At 33.5% G+C, this 7,400-nt stretch overlaps 1 protein-coding gene across 2 annotated transcripts in view; it reads right to left on the bottom strand.

Moving 5' to 3' along the window:
• Nucleotides 1–657: 657 nt before the first annotated feature.
• LOC126858507 (uncharacterized) overlaps nucleotides 658–7,400 on the bottom strand; it is a 145,348-nt gene continuing 138,605 nt past the window's right edge. For both annotated transcript variants that reach the window (XM_050608895.1, XM_050608894.1), the window contains exon 6: nucleotides 658–3,924. The gene's annotated coding sequence lies outside the window, so the exon portion shown is untranslated. The remainder of the gene's footprint in view (nucleotides 3,925–7,400) is intronic.

The following is a 7,400-nucleotide window of genomic DNA, read 5'->3' as shown; positions in this document are numbered from 1 at the left end:
AGCCAAGAGATTGCGCCAAGAGAAGTACAAATTAAAAAGAAAAAAAAAAAGAAAAGAGTAAAAGATGATAACTGCGAAAAAATCAATCATTCGAAGATGAGATAATGCGACCAATAATGAAAGAGGTGTAATATTTGAATTTAGTTTCATCGCTTTTCATTCGTTATCTTTGATTATATTATTGCTTGTAACATTAATTCGAGAACCTTGAATACAAAAAAATAATAATAAATCATGTTATCCGCTGTTTCGTCCCCCTTGTATAAAACCCTACCTGTGATATACGAATAAAGTAAATTGGATTTCGATCCAATCGATTTTTATGCAATAGTATATTTTCAACAGATGATTTTGCGATTTTTCATTTACGATTTATTATTGATTTAATATCGAAAAATTTATTTCCAGCCTTTTTTCTTTCGAATTTTCTCGCAAAATTTCTCTATTTCAAACAGCAGAATTTATATCGATAACGAAAGATATTATTATCTAGATACATGTTAAAAATATATATAAATTATATAAATATTATATAATTTAACGAAAATTTAATTGCAAAATATAAAGGAAATTTTATTTTATTTATTTATTATTTTTTTTTTTGCGAAAGGACAGGTAAAACTGGATCTCGAAGTACAAGTAGTAGAATGCAGCAAATTATTTCACTGTGATTTTTTATTGAAACACTCTTTAGGGTATACAAGCTATCCTACGTAAGCATTAAAGAAAGTATAAAAAAAATGAACAACTGTTTATGGAATCACAAAGTGTGGATATCTGCTCTTCTTACAATCATTATAAACGTACTTTTTAACGTGCATACACGAAGGCACAACGATCCTCGACCCTTACGCGCTGAGTATTTCGCCGCGAGAACGTGGCTGACGATATTGAGAAGTAATATCGATGAGCTGATCGTGCAATTATTCCATAATATCCATTCGTTTTAGTCGCACCTTCTGCATCTCGCGTAACGAAGGAGCGGCTAAAACACGATCAGAGTTCGCTTTAATTCCAAGGCGGTCGTTCTAAGATGTCAACGGATCTCCGTTGACATCTAATGCCCCGAGGAATCATAAAACTACTTCTAGTTTCATACGCAAATGTATAATATCGCTTTTAATAAGCTCCGCGCTTCTTCTTCCGGCGCTCGTCATCATGGCAAAATTACACTCTCCGAGAACATCAACGTACGAAATAAGCGTGTCCATACGCTTATAACACACAGAGTTCTGTCGTAAAGGGGACCGAGTGCCTTCTATACAAAAATTCATGACGCAATATAATATTCATGATAATATAGAATCTATACTTTGTATTATAAATCTAAAAGCTTATTGTACACTCGTAATACAGCTAATTCATTGTAACGCGAGCGCATTCTGATTATTTAACGTTCTTTCATTTAGCTCGTAATTCTTGTTTTAAAGAAGGCCACTTGTTTTCGACTGTTTTTCTTTTTTCAACAGTTTTATTTTTACTGATAATTGAAAAATATCCGTTGATTTTTTTGGATAAATATACATATATAAGCATAATTATATAATACCTCCTTTCGGATCATTTTCGTAATTACTGCTCTTCTGTCGGATATTGAAAAAAGAAAAAAAAAAATTATATCAACTGGGTAAGGCCACCCAATGCTATTCTCTCATATTCAATTACATAACAAGGCTAACCTATTCTATTGTTTGCTTAACGTATATTTAAATAATAATCACAAAAATGAGACCAAGGTCCAAATACGTCCTTTGGTCGGGACCATCAATGGAAAGGCGGTCTCGCACCTGATTTTCAATGTGAGTTTATTCATTTTCATTCATACGATCGCACAGGTGATATGATTCATCGATGGCTTCTTTAACATTGGAATAAAAGTAAGTGCAGTATAATATAATTTTATGTATATCGCAGTGCCAAAATTTTATCCCAAGAGTTACTAATATATAGTGATATTGTATTAAAAAATCGAAACTCTCAGGAACAAAAAATCGAGAGTTTTTCTGACGTGGAAATCGGAACTGAGCGCTCAGATTGTAGAAGATATTTCCAAACTGTTTTATTAATTATATTCACACAATGTTATAGAAAAGTATAATCTTGGTTTTTGTTTTAATCCTTGCGTATCTTAGCATCAAATAAGAAAAAAATGTTTTATCGTCTACAATTTAATTCATCAATAATGTATTACTTTTTCCGTAAAATAAAGACTGCTGTCAATTTTCACTTTATTGTCAAGACAATATAACATCGCGATAAAATTTATTTTTCCACAAGTCACTGTAATATTGAAATATCGGAGTAGTAGATTACAAGCATTCAGCTTAAATTCAAGTTAGGTATACGATCACAAGTGCAGGTAAGGTAGTATTACAAAGTTTTCATAGCTTGCGTCAAAATTGACAATCAGCGCAAAACAGAGTCGATTCGTCGTCTAGTTCGACGATGCAAAAGTATAGGAAAAAAAAAAAAAACACACGTAGCAATAACTGTAGATAGACACTTCGCTAATGAAATATAAAAGTAACTTACGCTTAGAGCATCTTAATAATAAAGTAGAGTATAAAGTATGACTTAAGTACAACCACAAAACTTGGTCATTATTATGGCATTCGTATCCTTAACTACGCGATCCGTTAGATAGCGTCTGCTCTCTGACGGCGCGTCCTTTTATAAAAAGAATCTATTACTTGCGTACGAAGATGATGATTGTCGTGATACGCGTACGCGCGTTTCGTGTAGCTCTCCGAAAAACGCACGATTATAGATTCGATCCCCTCTCTTCGACTCCTCTTTTCCCGGTTCCCTCTTTAACCGATAGCAAAGAGTAACGAGAGTATGGCTCGGCGATAAATTAAGGCTTCTATCTTTTATGTATACGACGCACGCGTACATAAATTAAAGATTGAAAACGGTACTATCAATATTATAATACCATAGCACATCTGTTCATCAAAGACTATAATTTATCAATGAAAAAAATTTCAAACTTCGACAAGTTTCTCGATAAATTTTCATAGCAAATTTATTTATACTTTAGCTTAGAATTTATTTTATTTCGAGATATAAATTTCTTTTTATCTAATTTCATCATATTAATGGAGAAATTTATATCGTCAAAAAGTTAAATTGTAAATGCAGATATTGCTAATATCTTTTTATATCCTTCTTTATCAGAATTTAAAGAAGTCCTTTTTTTCTGATGCAGCAAGATGAAGACAAAACAAATAACACATAAAACAATGATATATTTTCGTCGATAAATTTTGATCATACTTTAAGTCTCAAATCCATTTTCTAATACAAAATTACTTGTGTAATTATTCTTAATTATTTTTCATAAAAAAAATTTAAAAATATAAGAATGAGTTGTTTTTATATATAAAGATAATTGTATCTATACATATCAGTAGATCAAGTATTTGGAATCGTACAAATTATCGACTTCCATTATTTCGCCTCGTCGATCTTATCGATCTCGATACTCTTTGAAACACAGCGTCGTCTTTTTTCTTACGAGAGCATTACAGTAATTCACGTTTCTGTTCGTACGTGACCTGACACATATTTCTCCTTTCGTTGCGTCGCTATTTTTGATTATTCCGCTTATCGTGTTAATCGACGATCACAGGAAGTACGCGGTGTTAATCAGGCTTTTGGGTCCCTTATATGTGTCGTGTACGTGTTATATTAATGTCGTGTATATTAATGTCTTGTACGTGTGAATGCATATAGAGCATATGTGTCGAACGACGAGTTTAAATGGCTTTCGCAGCTGCGATATAATTAATGCTGAAAGAATGGCGAAATATTCTCCGTTTTTCTCTCTTCTTTTCTTGAATTCTTGTTGCAAATTTTGATTAGTCAAACGACGTCAGAAATTCCTACGGCTCTATGCCTTCTTCAGCCCTTCGTCGGTCGAATCTGTAAGCAAAGGTAAAATAACATATATATTATATCTATTTATTATTTAATTTATAATTTAAATTTATAATTTAATTAATACAATTAATAAAGATAAGGAATATTCATACAGAATAACAGAAAACTAAATTCATAATTTATAAAATCAGCGTTTTTCAAGTATAAAATATATAATTTTTTGTTACGAATGTAGTCCATTTTTTTTTTTCTGAACATGTCATGTAACGATACTTTCATTAATTTAATCTAATCTCTATAAAACATCTTTTGACAAAAAACGGTCGCTTAATTAAATGAAATTTCATTAAATAATATTTTTTTTATATAATTTTTATATTAATCAGAAAAAATCTTTTAAGTATTTTAAATATTTAGGTATAAAATATATTTTGTGGTGTATGTGAATCCGCGTCGTTGGGAAACGTGAAACTTTACAGACTTTATCCCCCTTTTCAATCTTGATCGCTGATGAACAGCTATCGCGCTGGCAGTAATGAAATGCGATATATACGCCTTGTGTTACCTGATGGATAAATAGAATTATACTCTGGAATTTTTAAATCGTTGATTGAAAGTGTCGCGCTTCGACGATAATTTAGGTTCGTATTTATAGTTGTTACTTGAATCTTTCTCATTTAACGAGCATATTGAAATTGAAATTTTATACTCCGAAATGTGAACGATTCATCTTTCACATTCATCTTTTACATTCTTTTCATTAAAAACCAATTAAGATATTTAACTGAGAAAAGAATGTAAAAGTATTTCTCAATTGAAAACATCTTAATTAATTATAAATTATTATTTCGTTACAATCTTCACAGATAAATATTTCTCTAATAATTTGGAATTAAATATATGATATTTCGAATTCGCTTCAATAAGAGATTCGATTGGAATCGTTTAAAATTTAATCAATCGTCTGACAAGAATATGATAGGATCGTCTTTCTGTTTAATATCTTGTACGATGTCATGTCTTTATAACAATATATCGTCCTTCTTTTTTACTATTATATATTTTCAAGACGTATAAGTGCTTTAAGACAAGAGTTGGATTTCGTATTCTTCCATTTGTGTATCGATTTTTAACATGTTGCAAATAATTAATCTTCGCGCGATATTTCGAGCTTGCTTCGAAGTAATTCGGCTTGAATCGATTAAAATTCGACAAGTTGCTCGATAAAGGTAAAACTTTGGGATTGTCCTCGTGTTCAGTCTTGTCCCGCAGCGTAAATCATCAATATCGCAGCCACATCCAATCTTGATAATTGAAATACAGTGAGATAACTTAATTCCATATCGTGGCATTAGCCATTGACCTACGATTAGGCGGAACTTCTGGGAAAGTGAGTTCTGCGCTACGAGAGAATTTGGCTCCGCGCGGCAATTACACGCTCCCCCGTTAAAATTAGCGGCCTAATTGGGAAAGTGGCGTGATCGCTCGCTGTTAAACAACCACGGCGAGGCCGTGGCTATTCTACGCCGGATGCCACGACGCGTACCAATAATTTGACGTAATTTAATAAACGCGACCCTGCACTCTCGTGTACGCGCGCGCGGGGTCGTGCGACTGTTATTACCGACAGTTTGATCGTATCTCGGTAGTGCGTAATGATGATGCACCTAGTCACTGGCGTATAGTAGCGGTCCGATCATCGGTCATGCAAATTGGCGATGCAGAATACGGCGGTATCCCCATCGTCCGCCGTTCCCCTCCCCTCCCCTCAACCAACCCTCCCTCGCGATGCACCGCACTGTGTGCATACCGGTTTAGAAAACAGTCTATCGGCATTAAACTCGCGATCGTTATATTTGTACACCAGTAATTTATTATTGCTCATTAATTACTTCTTCGGTTCCTCTTACGTTGAATCCATAATGATCGGAAAAAGGAGTGGGGGAGAGAATTATTTCCAACATCAAGAAGGAAGTCTACTTCGCGATTAAATATTGAAATATATATACACAATGCATCTGTTTGTTCTTTTAAGATTATTTAGAACATAGCTGTGATGTGATAAAATTTTAATGATTAAATGATATATAATATCAAAATTATTATCATAGATAAGGGAATTCTTTTACTAAAAAAAAGTGCAATCTTGAATTTCGAAATACATGTTCCTTTGTTATTTTTTATTTATTACAAAGCATAAATCGAATATAAATATTATAATAAATTATAAAAAATTATAATTATAATAAATATTATTAAATATTCAAACATCTGAAAAGCGCTCGATGTCATAGAGACGTAAAAAGACGGGGCCATAAATTTCGGGGCCGAAAATAACACCGTCACATCCGAAACCACAAAATATGATAATCACGGTCGCGGTTACGAGCACAACAAGTGATTCCGTAACTGCGCAGATAAAAAAAATAATCTCCCAGTTAGTGGGTTAACGTCCTCGGGGGGCCTAACGGGCCGCGTAGGCGAACATTAAATGACGGGAACGGCGATATCGGCATGCTTTTTCATTACAGAATATGAATTTCGTTTAATGTTACCCAGGTATTTAAACGCGCTACCTTAAATCATCGGGACTTAATAATCAGTCTGAAGGTTCATAATTCTCTGATTGCGCGGACGTTGAAAGAGGCCAGAGCCGGCAATGCTTTGATAGAGTTGAGAAATACCGGAATAACAAGAAAATTAAACACAGGGTCTCACACACACACACACACACACGCACCACAAAGTATACATGATATAAAAAATATATAATTTTATTAAGAAATTTTGAAATAGTCTTAAAATTCTTGAAAGGATTGAGTGTAGAACTAAAAATTCAATCAACTTTATATTAATATATTTTCTTATTCGACTAAATAAATTTACTAAAAATATTATTATGTATATCTCCAAGTTATATATACAATAGCAGTTCGATGATAAGAAAATAAAAAGAAATCATGTAACATTCAGGCATTTTTTAAAAACTCTCTCTCTCTCTCTCTCTTTTTCTCTCGCTCTCTAATAAAATAAAAGAATACTTCTTCTCATATAAAAAAAAAAAATATACTCTTTTTTAAGAAATAAATAAAGACTCTTGACATGTCTACTTATAAATAGCATGGATATTTTGGATTAATTTATGGCCGCTATCGAACGAGGGCGTGCAGAGCAATTTTGATGCGTGAAAAAAAGCACGACAAAAAAATACGCGCTTTCGAGGTTGAGAGTTTCGTCGCGAGCGGCAATTAAGTATGCCGATAAATATTATCCAACGCGTGCGTACGAAGGAGTGAGAAAAGCCCGAGCGGGAGGGAAGCCAAGCCCGCCCTTACTGTCTTATAATACAGCCTCGAGCGTTGTTTATCACTCCCTTCGCCACGTTGCAATTACGTTGCGCATCGCCGTAAAAAGACTTTGCGCATATGTGATGGTAAAAAGCGCGGGGAGTTTTCGCCAAGGTCCGCCGTCAGCGGCGGCAATAACTGCTGGTGTGATGACCATCGATTTAATTCGAG

Source organism: Cataglyphis hispanica, chromosome 25 (genome assembly GCF_021464435.1).
Source record: "Cataglyphis hispanica isolate Lineage 1 chromosome 25, ULB_Chis1_1.0, whole genome shotgun sequence".
Taxonomy (NCBI): Eukaryota; Metazoa; Arthropoda; class Insecta; order Hymenoptera; family Formicidae; genus Cataglyphis; species Cataglyphis hispanica.
Note: the sequence above shows the minus strand (reverse complement) of the source record. Positions and strands in the feature narration are given on the sequence as shown.